General features: G+C 37.2%; 1 pseudogene; it reads right to left on the bottom strand.

The window, feature by feature from the left end:
• Positions 1-849: 849 nt before the first annotated feature.
• LOC134144229 (lysosomal amino acid transporter 1 homolog) lies at positions 850-19,990 on the bottom strand (annotated as a pseudogene).
• Positions 19,991-20,342: the final 352 nt, after the last annotated feature.

The following is a 20,342-nucleotide window of genomic DNA, read 5'->3' as shown; positions in this document are numbered from 1 at the left end:
CCGCAAGGGAGGGCGGCCACCGCTTCATCACGGGCTCAGGGAGTCTGAGCATATTTCTGGACTCAGACAACGTTACCTGATGTGTTTTAGAGAAACCCTCAGGCCCTTATAGATGGTGGAAGAACCTGGCAAGAAATACTTGCTTTCTTTCTAATCTCATCATATTCGCATTGCAGTGAATTGGCTCAACTACAATTCACAGTCCTTATTTTAAAATGTAGGCATTTCATGCTGGAAAAGTCATCCTCTAGTATGAAGCAAGATCCTGAAAGCTACAAGTGTCATTGTATGTATTTTTCAATATATCAGTACTCAGGTCTGCTGAGAGCCTCGAAATAAGGCCATACTCTGCAGGAGTAAATGACCACCACACTGCCATTAGCTCTAACACTGCAGATGAAGAGACAGCTTTTTGTACCTTTGATTTACTGACATTTGTTGGAAAAGCAGCAAGCAAGAAATGAAAATCCACTATTTCCATTATAGTTTGCTTAGTAAAAAAAAAAAAAATACTGTAGGAAAGTCAGGTATCATAAAATGCCCATCTTCTGTCTATATTTACATGATCAAACAGTAACTTAGAGCCAGACTAGTAATCAATTTTAAAAAGCCTTTGCAGTTGAAGGCACAAAGGAGCGAGTATTCAATACCCTAACAGAAAACCAACAATCAAACTTCACCAGAGCATCCTGAATATGATCAGACAGCAATACAGCAAAAACCTGAGGGCGCAGACTGAAAGGCTGCTCCGGAAGAGTACTATCAAGTGGATTACGACAGCGTATTTCCAAGAAGCTGTTTTGAACACTGAGCAATTTCTCCTCAAATATGCCTAAGTACTCTTCTGCATCACCCATCTTCCCTGCTTGCAAAAACCAGCATGTTTATTCTTTCACTGATAAAGAAAATACTTTTAACATCAAGCTCCTGCGTTACAGCCAATAGATCAGGCAGGAAATACTGCCTATGGGGCAAAAGAAAGAAAGAAAAACAAACAAAAAAATCAATTCTGCCTGGATTGTTTCTCCTCTCCTTCGTATACACCTTCTTGGCTTCTCTCCCTTGAGTCTTACACCCTTTTCCCTTTGCCTTCTCTGGTATATTCCATTACCTTCACCTACTATTGGTCTTGCAAAAGTCTTCAGTTTTCCTGCAGAGCTGATGGCCTCAGCATTCAGGAAAACCACTTCCTGAATCTAGGAGACGGTTCTGGAGGAGAAGGGTAAAAGGCAACTGTGCTACCCTACCTAACCCATTCGCCTTTGCTCTGCTCTGATACTCACAGTACATAGGCACACCTGCAGCTCTGGTCCCCGGGTAGGGGACAGCAGCACCTGGAAGACCATCTGATCTTCCCTGAATCTGCATAGATTTCAGCTAGGTTTCACAGCTGCTGCTAAGCAAACTGCAGCAAGACACTCATCCCTGGGAAAGGAGAAGCGAGTCCACGTCAGACATGTCTCACTGCACTAGCTGGCAGGTTTAAGACTACCTCGTGTCTATCCATGCTCCATCTCCGATGCTGGGGGTTTGCTCACGTCACAGTCAACAGTTGAGGCAGCTCCACACATTTAGCTTCATCAGAGAGGCTGAGCCCTTCCATTTGAAACCACTTTGTCAGGAAGGATTTACAAGTACCTCCTTGGTAAGCAAGGGAAAGCTCAGGCTGCTGCTGAAAAAAAGTGCAAAAAGAACGGCTGAAGTTACTCTGAGAAATGAAGGGTCATTTCACAGTGATGGTCATTCACTATTGGTGTAAACTATAAAGGCAAACTATCCCTGGCTCCTGATGTCCTTAAATAACTCTGGAAGGAATAACTCTGCCAAACACTCTAGGCAGGAAGAGCCAGGTGAAATACTGTGGCCCATTAGCAGACAAAATGATATAAAGCTTCTTTCTTGTCCTGAAATCAATGGCCTTTCCCCTAAACACATTTGAAACAAACAAACAAAAAAAAAAAAAAAAAAAAAAAAAAAAGAAAAAAAACCCCTGTCCAACAGGTGCTAATTTTTTAGCCACATGATCCTCGTTAACAGTATATGATACAGGCCTAAATCTCCAAGGAGCAGTGCAAAAACTTCAGAGAGCCTGAGGTGAACTGCTATGAAGTGAAAATGGCATTTGTGCTAGAGTCAACCAGGGTTCCTTATTCCTCCAGCAATAGTTCAATATATTTTAACAATTATCAGTAATATATCACTAAATATCAGTGCTGTGTCTAACATAATCCTCTTGTCTGATACAATTGGTAGAATCTTAAAAAAAAAAAAAAAAAGTGATTTTAATGCTTTATCATTAGGAGCATAATTTAGCTGGATTAAAATGATCTTACTTCCTCTGCAATCATCATTTAAAAGCAGTGTGGAGCACATTATAGTGACCCCTGCAACACTGTATGAATCAATGCCTTGCCTGCATACTATGTATTTTCAGCAGCATCTAGAAAGCAACCACGTGGATGGATACTCAAGTACTACAAGCTATTAATATTCATGAATAGTCCGCACCACCATTAAAGTTTCTTTAAAAAGCATAGCAAAACTGTTTCGATTTACCTTTCCTAGTAGTACAGGGGCCTATTAATCCTTCGACTGTCAGAAGAATTGGTTGGAAATGCTCATGAACCAGAATTCAAAGGAAAAAGTGCAACAGCCATTTTCCCAGTAATGAGGCCCCTCTGCTTGGAGGTACTTTCGGGTAATGGATTCTGATCAGTCCCAGGAACTGTGTCTACAAACACATCCTGAAAAACCCTGTTTCTAGAGCCAAGCTGTCAGGCTCGGTGATGGTTATTTTTGTGTTTATACAAAAACACAACAGACAATAAACTCAGCAGGGAGCACAAGTTTACCGTAACATTTGTCAATATTTTGTAGTCCAGCAAAATTAACGGACACCCTGACGACTTGAATGACGAAATCATTACTGAGCAGCACATGCCACACTTACCAATTATTATCACAGCCCTGCTCGCAGGGCTATTGTTAGGAGGGCACTGGTTTCCCTGTAAGCCCTCAAATTTCAGCTCACAATATCAAAATGAGTTTGCTTTACAAAGGGGCAGCATTTGAGCTTCCTCGTCACCAGCTTGGCAAGCTCCCGAACACCACCATGCACCGCAGGGAGGCTCTAACAAAAGCTGCTCATCTTCAAGTTGAGGGAATAATAAACAAGCTGCAGCGCCAGATGTAATGCAGGTCTTAGCTCATCTAAATACATTGATCACAGGAGCACAAGACTCCACCAGAAACCACAGACACTGCTCTGAAGTTCATCAGCCCAGGAATCCTCAGTTTCTTAAGCAAACTGTGCCACACAAAAGACATGATCAGTCAGCATGGGCACTGCCACAGGAAGAGCAGTTTTTGGAAGGAAACCTCTAGATCTCACCTTGATTTTGGGCACATAGCACGGGAAGGACACAAGTAGGACAAGGTTTCATTACTGCTGCTTTCCTGGTGGGCAAACAAAGCCTCCTCCCTTTCCCTGTGCAGGTAGGTCTACACCAAATCCCCACAGGCATTTCCCCCAGTGGGACTCCTCGCTGCAGAGCTCTGCACAGGGAACTCACAGGCCCTAACCACACTCCTTAACCACATAAGAGCCTTCTTTTCTATGAAGGCCATTTATTTCCCAACTCCCTACCACTAGGAAACCAGGGAAAATATTTATGCTGCTCTGAGGACTATTATTTCATTTGCTTTGGTGGGTGCTGCATGGGCTGGATGAGTCAGTGATGATGCAAAGCAGGTGCTGACCACATGGAGGGTGCCAAAACCAGCTGCATCATTCCTCAGTGTGAGGCTGTAACAGCTCAGCACCACTGGGCCTTAGCATTTTGCATGGCTCTTCCTTGTTATCTATTAAGTCTTTTTTATTGTCTTTTACCTGACTACTAATAAACAGTCATTCAAAAGAATCAAAATCCTGGGTATAAACAGCATTTTCTGAAGGTCAGACTTCACTCATTTAAAGCTTTGCTTGACCCAGCCTGCAGCCCCCTACCCGGAGCAGGGCACTGATGCTTCGGTCATCACCTGACGTGACGGGACAGCAACAAACAGAAGCAACGTGAGGCACCAACATCCTTCTCCAGCACAAATGCTGCTCTACTAGAAAAATGTTATTTCATACTCATCTGTACTAGTTGCTACTATAACAAACAACTGCTTTCTCTTACATTTGCTAAGTTATATAAAGAAGAAAAAAACAGATCTTACTGTAAAGATTTCCCAGCTTGTTTTTCTTTTAGCCAAAGGACAGACACCTAGAAACATTCACCAACTATTCAGGTCTATAAAGTGGGCAAATTGAGCAGCTCGCTGACACCCACCACCAACAAGGCAGCCCCAGCTGGATTCACAACACCTGTACAAGGTAACACAGCTTTGCTGTAGCATGTCTGAAAATCCTAACCACCAAAAAAGCATGCTGGGAAGCACTCTTAGCACTCCTGCAAGAGTGGGGGCAATTTGCTAATAAAGGAAGGAGGACACAGCAGGCAGTTAAAATAGTCTTTGGTGAGAAAGGCTGTTCTTGTTCTGCTTCAGAATTTACTGGTAAGTAGTTGGTGACAACATGTTAACACAGTAATAATTTTTTTGATGCTATCTTAGTTGATAAAGGCTTTATTAAATCTTATTTGTTTAGTACTTATGTATATATAGAATAACAATAGCAGAAGGTAGAAAATAAAAGCTTTGTTTAAAAAAAGTCATATAACAAAGAACAAAATATGTAATGAAGCAACACAAAGCCTTTAAAGAAAACAAAACCTGCAGAATGTTTTTTATTCTCCTTTTTCTGAAAAAGGAATCATTTCCATACAACAAATACTTGGATTTGGTTATCAAGGAGAAAGAATATATTTAAACAACATGTTATTTTGGAAAACTATTTCTCATTTGATATTACAAATGCCGCTGTTACTGTTGCAACATTATCTATATGAAATACCACTGCCACAAATTCTGGCTGTAAGCATGGAATAAAGCAGGCTTGGTGAAACAACAAAACTGTTACCCTCCAAAACCATTAGCCCTGAAGAACTGGTGCTTGTTTATCTACCTAGGGCCTGGATTGACCTTGTGAGCTGTCAGTGAGAAATATGCTTTAAGAAAAGAGAAGTAAACAAACCTGGATGGAGTAGTTAATACCTCAAAGCTGTTGCCCAATAACAGATACTCTCATCTCTGATTCTTCCTATAGATAAAATAGGGACTTCATACAGTTTCAGCCATAGCACTGCTTCTGCTTGTCATAGCTGGAGACAAGGTTGTTCTTCGTGTTGTACTTTCTTGTACTTCGGGTGCAGCTGTAGGCAAAAACCCTCCAGAAGGCATGACACTAGAAACCTTGTGGGGCCATTCTTTGCTGCTTCTGTAAGATGCTACAGACCCTAAAAGCTGGTTGTTAGGAAAAGGAGGTAATGAGATCATGTAGCAGCCAAACAATTGCAATTTTTTTCCCTAAACTAAACTTGTTTCCTTTAGGCTAGCTACACATTGTTTGTCAGAGACAGAATATAAACACAAATTTAGAAAAAAACAGTTAAACTTACAATTTCAAGAGATAGTCAGAAATGGTTAATTAAGTACATATTTTTCATACAGAAACAAGTGATCAAACCCAATGCGTAATGACAACAAATAACTCTACCCTTGAAATAACTTTCTTTGGACTATGGAACTTCCTCTGGACTTAGGTAAATTCTTTGGTCAATTTGTTTAAATATGGAGAGAGCCCTGAAGACATTTCACTACTTCCTTTAGTTAATGCGATTTGATAGTTTTAAAAAATTAGAAAACAATGCTGTTAATCTTGGATTACATGCAGCATGGGGGAAGAATTAGTAGCATAAAACAAGAAGATTAAGACACTTGGCTTTTCAACCAAATAGCTATATGCCTTATTTTCCTATCTTAAACTAACAAAGAGGTAATCAGGATCTGTCCTTTAGTCTCTAACTTGGTACATTCTGGCAAAGTGCTAACTATTTCTTTTGGCGTGGCAGAGTCTGGCTGTGAGAAAATAATTATGTGCTGAGAAACGTGATGACAAAGAGTCCTTACATCTTAATACATGATAGAAACAGCAGTATCAGTTATATGTGTTTGGTCAGTTCTTTTAACCAAATATTTACTTGGAAGTAAATTTTACTTAAGAATTCATTTAACCTACATACTAAATGTAGAACAAACTATTTTCCCTTAAAGTTCTTAAATTTAATCACAGTAACTTTATATACTCTGTATTTGTCTGTTTCAGTAACATAAAACTGGGATTAAAAGACAGTGTAGAATAGGATTACATATAGCAATAAAAGGGGAGATAATCTTTGAAGAAATGATATAATAACAAATTCTAACTGCATGAAAAAGTAGCAAGTCAGGCTTTCAATCATTAGCCAGGCAGGAGTTTGATAATCATGTGTGCAGATCATATAAATGTGCAAGTGAGACAAATAGCATTTTAATTTATATACTAAAAGGTTAACTTCTAAAACCCTCTACTTAAGAAATCAGAAAATACATGTTCATTCTAAATAAGCACTGAGACTAATGAAGTAACTCACTCCATTTGGGAAGAATTTAAATAAAACCTTAGGGAGGCCACATCTTGCAGAACTGCAAAATGCTTCAAAAGTACTCAGCTTTTCACAATACTACTTAGAAAATGCTTTTTACTTACCTGTTGTAGCATTGTCTAAACCAAGAACACAACCATGCACTACCAAGCAGTATTTTCACCTGGCTGGTTGAAAGCAAGCACGGACTGTACGTGTTTCAGAAACGCAGACCTGCTGGGATGAGCTTGTAGCACCATGACACTGTGCTGCACACAATTATTGATGAATCACTGTCAAGTAATCCACCATCCAGAAAACAATCATTTCTTTATACGACCAAACTCATTTCTAGTAAGATCACAGAATTTGGTTATTTATCTAATATACTGCTGCAATGGGAGTCAGAATTAGTTTAAGTTTTCATATTTACCACATTATCCCTCTTATCCTCCAAAAAATTCTCACTTCATCTGCTTTTTATCAGTAGTTTTTAAACTTCCATACAATGCCAGAGGAAATTTTTCTTTTTGTTTAATGAGCACTTTTGGCAGTAATTTAGCTATTATCAATTGCACTTGTGAGTTTCTTAAGAGTTTCACCAGAGAACTCAGCAATTTAAAAAAATTTTTAATAATTCAACAAAGTTATCTGAAATCATATAAAGGGAATGAATTTCATGATCAGACCACAAATGCACAAGATGTTGATATTCACCTTTTTTTTAAAAAAAGTTTTGTTTACAAACTCATCCAATGAAGAACTAGTGAATCATTATACTTTGAGATCAATTTTCTTCAAATTTTCTTCAACTACAATGGAGTATTAAAAAAAATCCCAATAGTCAATAGACAATTGCAAGGTACAGTCTCTAGCTTCTAATGTTTTCCCTGTGGGGCATATATAAACCAGAAGCTTGTAAAGAATGTCATACAAAAAGCTTATATACAGTAAATGATGATGCACAGTAACACACAGGCATTGATGTATAAATGTTTTAATTATTCCTAAAAAATAAAATGCACATAGTGATAGTCTGCAATGATTTATACATGATGCTCCCACTAACTTACATTGGGATTGTGCTTTTGTATTGATAATTGATCATTTGAACATAAGTAACTTAATTAAAATTTTTTTTCCTTCTGATTTACACAAAACAATGTGAAGTGCTAAAATCTTACATACAGTGCTAATGGATTGAGCAGTACGTAACTACAGTTTGGGTTCAAGGCACGTGGTCACTCCAGCTCAAAGTCAAGGCCTGATGCTGCTGGGGTCCCTGGCAAGGAAGGAAGGAAGGTTATAAAACCTCTTTTCTTAGCAGTAGATCAGAAGAACCTGCTCAGAAAGGAAAATTCTCACTACTTTCAAAATTTGAGGTAATTGTCTATTTATAGACAGTGACAGGCAGACTATGATTCAATAATTAATGCTGCATTCCACACAAAATTGTGCAGTTAGATATAGTAATTTATTTCTGTTGTAAAGCAGATTATTGGAAATACTGCTAATATAAGAATAAAGAATTAACAAGCATGTACTTGTTCTTTCTCTTGAGGTTCCAGCTCTCTGACAAAATTATTGACTTTGAGAACACACAGCCTTTTTCAAAAAAGAAGAAAAAAAAGTGGGGCTGTTGAGCATGGATAAGAAAGATGTCTTACTCTTCAGAATTTTGCTGGACAGTTGAAGTGTTTTATAATTGAGCACTGAACTCTTTTTGTGAACACAAAACACTGTATTCTAATAGAGATTAAAACTTTGATGCAGAAAGTTTTGAGAAACACATTAGAAGGGGGGGGGGGGCAAGACAGATGAGGCCAAGTATGGAGCTTCAAACAGAAGGATCTGCATGAAAGCAGGTTTAAAGGTATGGGATATAGAAACAAGAAGTAATCTGTGTATCTGGATGCCTTTGTACAAAACACAGTAGGTGCCCAGATTTGTTGAACTTTAGCTGAGACTGGATTGCCACTACTATTACATTAAAAATCCTATTTTAAAAATATAATAGAAGTATTCTGGGAGGAAGTCTGGCATACAAGATTCTACTGGGAACACTTTAGACCAGTTAAAATAACTTGGCTGGTATGCAATGGTTGTGAGAAGTTTGAGCCTAATGCATGTCATTATTTATAAAAATAAGGGGGACAGGGGAAGCTTTCTGGGAGATCTAAATGAATAGAGGGGAAATTGCCTATGTCCTAGGCAGAGCCCGAGAATTATCCCACCTTCTGAAGCCTTTTCAGCATCCCACCTCTGAGGCCCCTTCCAACTAAAGACTAGACAGGATTTCCTTCAGAGACAACAGGTCAGCACTCCTTTTTAAGTCTGTAGCATGATGCGGGGAACTCTTTTCTTCTTAAGGCTTAGCAAATTAGTTTCAGAGCATACACAGCTCTCACTGTTTTGGGGGGTGAGGAGGAGTGCAGATAGTCTCTATTGCAGTTGCAGCTAAGCACCTCCAGAAGTCTTAATAGGTGCTTTAGTGGAAAAGGGCAGTGTGAATTGGGAGTCGGCCTGCTGTAACCGTACAGTACACCTGGGACAGATCGAGTTTGTAACACTGTGTGTCATTTCACATTCAGCCACCAAGCTGGCAATAGCCACGGAGCTTTTAAGGAGGAATCAGTTCAGAATAGCTTGTGTTTATAATTTATCAAACCAATATTTCTAGAATGTTTTTGTACCATATGCACTCTGCTGCTCATTTTTTAAAAATAAATGCTAAACTGTTAAGACTACTTAATACAGAAACATGCTTGCTATTCAATTCTGAGACTTTCCAAGGGAAATTTAAAGCTTAAGTATACAGACAGCTCAAAGCAGAGATGAACAAACTGACTTTTCAGAGTGAAGTTTATGACAGTTACTGAACTAGTGTATCAGATTTGTTTCATTAAATCTATAAACAATCTAATGGCAATTCAAAAAATGAAATAGTTTTGAGACAAAAGCATCTATTTATGGGAGGACAGAGAAGAAGCTGTATCTTCAGTTGGAAATGCTCCTTGCTGGATTGTCAAGTCAGACCTAGATTCTTTGCAGTGTAATTAAATTACAAAGCATGATGTTTTGTAAAAATATATAATGGATTTCAAGTGGCTGCCCTGCAAACCACAAAAGGTGCAAGATAAGAGTCTGTGTACAGTAGCTTAGCACTTACTTTGTCTATCTAGTAACAACCTGGCTATACTTAATGAAAAGAAGTACATGTGGAGGATTTGAACAGAATTCTCTGGCAACAAGGTGATGTCAAACAAATAATAATAATAAAGTAAAAATCTTGGTAAAGGGCTTTGTCTGAATTAAATACATAGCAGAGTTGTTTGGTATTGGTGGGGGCAGGGAAGGAAGGTAGCAGAGTGAAAGAAGGTATTAAACTTACAGAAAAGGATGAAGTTTCCTGGAAAAAACTTCAACAGACTTCAGTCTCTAGGAAACATAATGCTGGCTGCTGCTAAAAGTTTAGCAGCTGGTCATCAACTGATTTAATATTTTAAAATAGGTAGTACTACATCTTTATGTACAAATTAAGCATTAACTAATCAAACATACTAAGTAAAACTCTAGTAATGTCCACTCTGGAATCCTAATATAAGCAAACCTGTACTTAGTATATCACTGATAACACACACTATCAGACTCATTTAAGCCTCGGGCTTAGCCATCTCCTGAGAAACACCAACTACACAGCAGCAGTTGGAAAGAAGTGATTACTAAAACTGAAAATCATGCCTGACTTTTAATTCAAATGTGCATTATTATAAAATTCTACTTGAAAAAAAGAAGGTATCATTCACACTTTACAAACAACTGGACACTTCCATTATTTGGTTGTATAATAAGCCAGTTATTTTCCATAAATAACTTCAACTTTAGGCACCAAGGCAATAGGATAACCATGTTATCCTGTTAAACCAAGCTGCAACAGCTCCAGTGTAATCTTCCAGTAAGTAGCAGTGGAACTGCTGTTCTAGCTATGACCAGGACTCCATTTGTTTCTAAAAATAGTCACTGCCAGCCACGTCGGAGAGAGAAAGGGAATACTGCAGCAGACACAGAGTAAGTGCATTCTTAATCCTTCCTTGGACCTTGAGAAATGAGATTTTTATTTTCCACCTAATGAAACTCTGGAGAGTGTCAGGAATCAAGTATAGAATTAGATTAGATTTCTTGGACTACTTTTCAAGGAAGAAACTGATTATTACACAGATGATCAATTATAAAACATCTCTCTTTAGAAATAAAGAAGTTTGAGTTTAATTTCTCTGCTGTTCCAAAATGCAAGCAACTCTGTTCTGTTTTCTGGTCTAACATGATGTATCAGTTTGTTAGAATTTTTATTATCTTGCTTGGCAAGAAATATAAATGAAGCTCGCTTTGGAAAACATTTACTTCCATATCTTGAGGGCTTCTCAAAGCAGGAGGTCTGCTTTTGTTTTCTCTTGATTACAAATACTTCATACATTTTCATCTAACACTATATACTTGACTAGATTTCTATAATCTCTTCGACCTGATTTGAAAGCATCTGTTTTCAATATAATTTGAACTGGAGGACTATTAGCAAGATTGGATTCAGACTCCAATCAAGTCAGAACTGAGAAATGAATGTCATGTGCACACTGGCACCAGGATTTTGGGGCAGGGCTCAGAAGGAGGGAGAGGTTTGTGGCCAATATAAAAGTTCCTTTTTGGAGTACATCATAGAAAGGCATCTGCAAATATGCACATAATGTACTGTAAAGGTCATCAAGATTAAATTCTAGGGTTTTTTGGTAAATAAATATCAGCAGTTTTTTGTTTCTAGTATGTGATGGGGGAGGGGATGGGGGAAAGAAGAAGAGAGTCACCACTTTGTTTATGGAGCAAAAGGCCTGAGCGCCCAGACCAGCCACATGGGCCAGCAACCATCAATCCCTACAGTCTGTTCAGGCAAAAGGAACTGTATTGTCTCATAAAAGATAAAACTGCAATTTATTTCAAAAAGGGCCACTAACCACAGTTTAGTCTCACCACTGCAATGAAGTACCGTGCTCCCACAATGCAGAATGTTTTACTAAAATGCATGCCAACTTAAATTGCCATGGCTAGAGATGCAAAAAGCACAGATGGCTATTCTGAATGACAGTATAATTTAAACAGCCCATCCAAAGGCCAGGGTAAGCTAGCCCATCGTTAGTCTATCTGGAATGGCTTACGAAATCACTTTAATCAGAAAGAGAAGACTGATGCCGGGGAATCATAACTTCCTGAACCGTTCCAGGCAAATCTGGTAAAGGGCTTCCTTTTCATACAGAATAGATCAACACAATATGCTTCAGTATGGTCCTGAAATCACTCTTCATTCTATCTAGCTTCATACTTTGAGTTAATGGAGATAATGGAAGATGGTGCAAAAAGTAGAGGACCTGGAAAGTTATACGGCAATTAGTAGCAAGACAGCTTGTTACAAGCCTGTATTGAAAGACGAGGACAGCTAACAGCGCGTTACCATTCACTAGACCTATAAAGTGAAAGTACGGTGTTGTTCTTAACATTTAGCTTTTTGTTTCTTATCACAGAATGCTAATGCCTGATCTAGAAAGAGCATGATTAACAATAACTGATATGCTGGAGGCATATTACGTATGTTGAATCTAAGAATTTAATGTGCACATGTAGCATTTAACATAAGTATGTTAAATATAAGAATTAAAAATTATAGTATTTTAAATCTAAGTTCAAGACTAACAAGAAGCTTGTTTACTAACCTGTATAACAGTATTAGCCCTTACACATGATTCAGTGAGTAGAGCTGCTGGTTTTTGGAGACGCTCAGTGTCTGGATACATCTGATTTTTGCCTCCAATTATACAGGTAAGGGTGGCTGCTGTGTTTGTTTGCTAAATGTTATTTTTCGAAAATATGTTTGTCAAAACATCATTGTCTGTCTCTGACCTTAATGCTGTCGTCCAGTAATGTTTACCATTTGCTAAATTCTCAAATTTATTATTCTAAATTTGCATTTGAAAACTACTACGATTCTGTTTCTATTTATCAAGTAGCAAACATCAAAAATAGCACAGTAATGTGTTAAACCCCTTCTGTCCCAACTTTCAGTACACTGTGTATGGCTACAAAAAGTAAATTAACCTGTAGGTATTTTCTGTAAACGTCTTATTTGCATCAAGAAATACTATTATAAAAAGCATATAAATAATCTCTTAGGAGGTTAAACTTTATAATCAAGTCACAATCATCCAAAAACTCTAAGAAAAATTCTGTTTAATTTCTGACCATATTAACAAAGCAACCTTGAGAAACTCTTGCTACAATAGGAAAAGGATACAAAAATGTCTAGAAAACTCCAAAGCTCCCTATGAGCCATGGAAGATGGTGTAAAAAGTAGAGGGCCTGGAAATATTCAGTAGCAGGCATCTTTAAAACAAGGCTGAGTCTGTAAGTACATAGCTAATGCAAACCGCATGTAAGATGTGCTTTCTGTTCATTTTCTTTGGAACTAAATATAAAACAATTTTTTACTGAAGAAATGTTACAAGATGTATCACAGCAGCCAGTTATACATAATTTTGGAGTTTGGTACTATTATGCATCCAAAGATGCTCACTCATCTTCTCCATCTCTCCATGGACTTTGAATCCTGTGGACTTAATACTTCTAGTATGTATCATCTAGAACTACAGAAGTTGTTACAGCTCTTGGAAGCAGCTCAGGTTATTATATTTTTTATATAGCTGCAAAGCAGCAGGATAATTTGCTTCCAAATCGTATTCACGTTTTAAGAAATCTGTTGCCCTACCAGCCTGTTCAGTTGAGCCCTTTGAAAATGCTGTGGTATTCCAGCTCGGATGGAAAAGGTAAGGGGGGGGGGGGGACTATCAATTGGCTTGGAAATGAACTATGCACAGCCTTTCCATAATTAACCAGAATGCCTGTCTACATCTGACAACGTGAAACCTTCAGGGCACTTTTTGAAAATATATCAACAGTGAAGAGGCTACAAAAAATCAATAATGGCACCTTTTTGGAAGGGTGGGTAATGTTTTAAATTAATTTTCCTCTATTTTTTTCTTTTGATCCTGTGCTTGGTTCCTTAAGGTAGAACAGCCCGTAGAAAAAAAAGGGAGATATCATTTGTTTATGAAAACTATCATGTAAAGTATGTTATTGCTCACATCTGATAAATCCAACTATAAATACTTTATTTCCTCCTTCCTGGTCAAGATCATCCATCAAAGACACTCATTTTCTTAAAATTTTTACCAGCCTCTCTTGAGTGGGAAAAACCTATTTTCTTTGCTATTTTGGACAGTCACGAAGGCAAGGTAGGCTTTATGATTGTGAGTGCTTGCTGTTAAGCAGAATCCAACATCTCAAGAAACAGAATTTTGTATAATATACAGATGTACTTGGGCAAAAGCTTACTTATTTTCATACAGCTGAGGAAATCTACTTCCAAAGTAAAACATACAAGAGAGGTAGCCACAAATGTCACAAAAAATCCTTCATATCAAGAGATTTCTGAAAAATAAATGTATTTTTCACAGGAATATTCTGGGGCATTTCAAAAGTTTAAACTGAGAAGTCCACTGGCTGCTTTTCTGGACAGAACTCCTTTCAAAGCAGTTCAGCACTCATCAAATGACCATAAAGGGCTAGAAAGGGTTAATCTTTACCTTGCAATGATGCATACTGATGCATCATAGCCATGACCAAGATCAAAATTGGTCCTGCCTTTAGGATATGATACTAAAACCAATTCAGTCCTTCTGGTAAAACATAAAGTTGGGAGGGGGAGCAAAAGGACACAGTAACTCAAGCCTAAACTACAAACTGCAGCTAGGGCCACTAAAAACTGAATCATCTTGTCTGGAGAAAGCAAAATGCTCATTTTTCACCATTCAAGAGATTTGTAAGTTTTCTTACTTTTGCTGTGCTTTGAAAATAAGCTGCTTCTCTGCTGGGCAAAGCTATTGGTTACAATTATTTTACTGGCATTAGTATGAAGGCCAGAAAATTGCTAGAATAGCTTGTGAACCTTCCTCCTGAAATGACAGCAGCAGCAGGTACTACTGTAATTTTTCATCATTACTGATTTCACTTGTGACTGCTTAGTATTTAAATAGATGCCTAACACAAGCAGAAAATATCTAACACAAGCAGAAAGACTATAAGAAAAAAAAGATTTTTTTTATATATATATATATATATATATATAATGTGATCAGAAATTAAACTACATATTTCATAGAGCAGCATCTCCTAATAACCCAAGGGACAAAGCACAAAACACGGAAAGTTGCCTACAAGAAGCTAGTTACAACTCTGTTATTTTGAGATGTTAATACATACTGAAAACATCCATGTATTCCCACATCTAAGGCATTTCTTAGAAGTCATATGAATTTGTTAAAACTCTTAGTGCACAATCCTTTCAAGACACTTTCGAGCTTTTTTTTTTTTTTTTTTTTTTTTAAAGGAACGGAAGCAGGTAAGAATTACATTACTTGTTTTGAATTCTATACTCTGCTCTTGGTTTCTTAATAATAGCTGACAGGGTACAATAACATACAGTGTTAAACACACCCAGATCTAGGTTATACAGAAATTCTTTAGGCTTGTGCTGCCTAAACTGATATACAAACAAATTAGCTGAAAATAACATCTGTTGATTTAATTTACTTTCTGTCTGTAATATAAATATGTAAATAAGAAGGTAAAATTTCATGTATCTTTTTCTTGGCAATAATATAAGTTTAAGGTGCCCTCCTCTTCCTCATTCACCATGCCCATCTAATCACTGTCATATACTGCATCTTACTGCAGCAACTGAGGGTAAAAATGCAGAAACAGGAGGGGGACTTCTTAAACTGGTTTTACTACTGAGAGAGACAATTTTCACCTCCAAGCTGTATCTTATATTAGCTCATTAGCCTCTAATAATTTATTATTAAATAATAGACAATAAACCAAAAGCTGCTAATTAGAGTAGTATCCAATAGTTCCTTTCAACACCTCTCGATTAAACCCTACAAAAGCAAAGATGTTTGAAATTTAGATTACATATTTATCCCAGTTATATTTTTGTTAACTCAAGTGTTTTATTGGACCAGTGTCTACGTCCATGGTTAGCTAGATATTGAGTCTTATCTTCAGAGTCTGAGAGAGACTCTCTGAGAGATTCCTTCTAGCCAGTCTTCAAAGACAGCTGCAAGACAACTTAACTTAGCTGTCACTTTTATCTTCTGTGTTTATAAACTATCAGTAAGTACCTACAGTCACTGTTACCAGTGAAACAAATGGCTCTTCAGCATTAGTAAGACCGCCCAAAAAGAACTGTGGTCTAACTAACAGGAATTAGTATTGCTGTTTCACAGGCTGCTTTTTGAGATGCAAAACTGACCAACCTGCCCACCATAACTGCTCTAGAACAGGGTATTCAAAAGCCTTCTTTTACTGCATTAATCACAACATTACTCTTCCTTTCCAGCTATGCAAAGGGCTGAGCTGAAACAGGCAGTGGCAACTGCAATTTATAAAAGCCTGTGTTTCAAGAGTAGTGAGCAGGAAGGAAATGTCTTCAGCACTGACCTATCTCCAGTTTTATTATCAGTTCCATATTGAATTAATCTGCTTTACTCCTATTTAGTCTGCAGGACATGCACCTGTTGTACTTCAGCTTTTTGTTACCTCTATTGCATCAGAGATTTTCTTTGATATTTTCCTTTGTATTTTACATACATACATAGCACTGGACCAGGTTGCCCAGCGAGGTTGTGAAGTCTCCTTATCTGGAGATCTTCAAGGCCCACCTGGATGTAACCCTGTCTAACCTGCTCTAGGCGACCCTGCTGAGCAGGGGTGTTGGACTAGATGATCTCCAGAGGTCCCTGCCAACCTTACTGATTCTCTGATTCTATACAAATATATATATATGTGTGTGTGTGTATATATATATATATGATGCATTGATGTTTTTGATTGGATACAAAGTGGACAGAGCTTTCTGTCTTCCATTTCAGTCAAAACAGTAGTTCATTTGGTAGGCCAAATACTACAACTACTGCCAGGATGTTATGAAGCAAATCAAGTAACTTTATTTCTCTTGAATTATTTTTTAAGTTATATGTACTAAAACAGAGCACTAAACTAACTGAAGCGTGCTGATAAATAATGCTTGCTGTCAACTTATACATATATTTATATATTTAGATAGTGAAAACAGACAGTAAAACCATGAAATAAGTTAAAATATGCAGCCAGATTCCATAAAACTACAGCTCTTTTTGTATCTATATAAACTGAAAGTACTACATGGCAAATATTCATTGATATTACGTGGGCTGAGTGGGCTTTTTCTTTTTTGGTCAGATAGTTGCCTCATATGTGACAAATTTTCGTAAGAGCCTAAGAGAGTTGTTAGGCTGATAAATTCTATTTGAAATTGGAAGTTATGTACTCAAATTTTTTAATCCTGCTGAAAAACTTTATTTAAAAGCTCTATAAATATCCAGCTGAAAAGTGTTCTATACTATGGAGAACACTTTAATTGTTTGAAAACCTTACATTTTGTCATCTTCTGATTCTTGAGCTTGTAGTAGACAAACTGTGAAATCATAATTATATCCAAATTAATATAAAAGATGTCAGTGACAATCTGAAAGACAAGAGAAGATACATTTGCTTTTTCAGTACACAAAAAGTCTGAAGTCATTACTGAACTTAACTGTACGGAAATTTTAATTCATAATCAAAATGTGAATGATAAATATCAAACCATTGCCAGAAAAAAAAAAAAAAAAGTGCTTATGGTCCAAAACAAGTTAGACTGCTGCAGATTAATGCAGTGTAAAGCTTGTGGAATAGTAACTTGTTGACACACCTGCAGAGTTTTGTAATTTTCAAATACACATGGTACGAATTTTTCCTGGGCAGAATGATAAATTTGTTCTTGTCCGGAAGCTTAGGTCTGTTCCACTTAGGTTCCTAACACTTAAAAAGCTACTGGTCTTACTCAATGTCTCTTGCTTCAACAAAACAAAACTGACTTTTTTTCCCTCATCTCACAGTGGGGGAGATGGAATGGTTAGAATCATAAATTAAATTTTAAACTAGGTAATAACTCTATCCTATCTTGGTCCCCTCTCTAACTTGTGAAATCTTGTGCAGGTGTCTGATATATGTATCTTTCTCTTTAATTAAAGTTAAAGATAAAAAAGTACATAAAGTTTGAGACAATGTATTACTGACAACTTGTTTCCTTCAGATATACCCTCCTCTTACAGAAGAAAAATACACTTTTCTAATTAGTCAGAGAAAAAGAGCTTTGAATTAATGTTTCCTTGTTAATATACAATTCACCTAAAAGGGCAAAAAAGTTTTAAAAAAGTAGTTACCCAAAGCAACTTATTCTGTTAGGAGGTAAACACCACAACTTAGTTCCCGCCCTATTTATTCAGCAAGCTTGCTTTGAAGCTGAAACTTAACTAAAAATTTCCAACTTAATTCATTATTGAATAAGGCTCAGTGAGTCCCTTCAGATGCTAATTACAATGAGAAACAGTTCCTACAACACATAACAATAGCAAAGTAAACATTTGGGAACATATAACTTGTTTTATGGATGGCAGATCAGTGAACAAAATACAAGAAATAATTTAATTTCTAGTACCTGTTTCATTGTGCAATAGTTAACACATTAAGTTATCCTACAGTTCAGAAAGACAGTTTGAGAAGAATAAATGAAGAAGTCTTGACAGATTACCTGAACTGGCATTGACTTGTTAAATAGCAGCCTATAAAATTTGTTAGATCTTCAGCTAGCCAACACAGCAGAAAGCCGAGAGCGAGTGCTTGATCCACTTTTCCATTCCAACAGGCAACATAAATTTGACTGGCACAAATTCAAGAAGTAATTTTAAAATACTGTAAACAAAAAAGGTTTAGTAAGTGCATTTTTTGAAATCTAAATAAAGACCAAAAATCTAACCACAGGAGACCTATTGTAGCTATACTCCACTTAGACTTTGAAGGAGACATTAATGTCACCCCAGCTCATCATGTTTTACTCCAGCTTGACAAAAGGCTCAAAGCACAACCTCATCACTGCTTGCATGTGTTCTTTTTTTGTGGCCTGTACTGAAATACCGTTTTCTGGAGATGAGAACCATGCCATAAGCATTTTATATTTATGTGCTGTAATTACCAGCCTTCAAAATACTGTAATAAGAAAAACACTGTTATTTAACACAGAAGGGCTAGGAACGAACAGAATACCTAAAAAGAGTTGATGACTACATTTAAGCCTCTAAATTAGAAAAATGTTACTCAGTTTCACAATGTGGTCTATGAAGCAAATCCAAATGCAAGCGCGTTGGACACATCTTGACAAATTCCATACTAACATGACAGTTCTAATGTAAAGTTCCCTTTCAACTAATACTTCAGAAGATCAACAGCTCAGTAAGAGTGGTTTTATTTTCCTTGATATCCTTAGCCCTATACTCCCCCTATATGGACAGACTTTGGAGTCAATCTCATTTTGTTTGAGGTGTTTTCACCTGCTGAGAGCATTTTTAATTTTCTTCTGCCATCTCTTACCTACATATTTGAAATGTGAACTCAGTGCCAATGCACCAAAGAGAAACTGATTTAGCACTGCCGAAGTGCCCTGTCTAGTCCTAGTTTCATTGGCGGCAGCAGCCAGCGCAACAGTACTGGTGACATAGCATGTGGTTCAAATAAACACTGAGCCAGTCTCTGCTGCAAGCGTGCCTATGTGTGCACACACATCTAACAGTGGGGGAGATAAGAAAGAAGAGGTGATTTATTCTCATTTGCTCTAAGTGGCAGAGATTAGTGTCAAGTCAGTACAACAGAATAGTACATCAAGCTCATTTGTCAACCACCAAATTTTGTTCTAAACATGAACAACATGCTTCTGTGGCATATTATATCTGTATTATGCAGATAGAGAAACATATCCAAGATAAACTAAAAAAAAAGGCAGCTTTTGAAAAAGGCTTCAGGCAAGATTACTCATGTTTGAATCTGTAGACTGCTTAAGACTTTAAACTTACGGTAGTGCAGCAAACAGAAAACAGACAATAGAAATCAGTCCTATGACAACGCTCCAATACTCCCACGCATTCTCGCCACATTCTTCAAGGAGATGCCAAATCCATGGTGTTCCATTTATATACAATCTCCTGTTCTCTACTGGAGAGACTGAAAGCATGTGTATACAGCTGAGGAGCCATCATTCTTGGACTGAGATTCAATTTCAGAAGTTTATTTCTGCTTTCATTTTTACTTCATGCAAATTCACAAATCGGTTTACCAGTGTTGAATAGCCTCTGTCAAAAGACCTCTACATCCAGATGGATGCTCAATACCACAGTTATTTTCAACCTCATAAATGAACCTGCCAATTCAAAGACGTAAGTATAGCCAGTGTAAGACATTAAACATTAGTAAGCAATAAATATATGTATCTTAAGAGAAGTTAGACTTTCCAAAAGAAAAAATACTTTGCAGTACATCTCATTCATTAACTCTTGGCAAAAATGTAATACTCCAGTTTTACATCACCATAGTATTTTTGTCTCAGGTTGTGTTCAACGGAGACTGCCAGTTACACTGAGATGCCAGAAATCTGCTACAAGGTAAAATAAACCAAGCAATTTATTTGCACTGAAGACCAAAACTGATCTTCATTATTTCAATGAAATAATAGCACTGTCTTTAGTGGTACTAGCCCAGATTCTG

The sequence above is a fragment of the Rhea pennata genome, chromosome 9 (genome assembly GCF_028389875.1).
Source record: "Rhea pennata isolate bPtePen1 chromosome 9, bPtePen1.pri, whole genome shotgun sequence".
NCBI classification, from domain to species: Eukaryota; Metazoa; Chordata; class Aves; order Rheiformes; family Rheidae; genus Rhea; species Rhea pennata.
The sequence above is the reverse complement of the archived record's forward strand: the minus strand, read 5'-3'. Positions and strand labels throughout refer to the sequence as shown.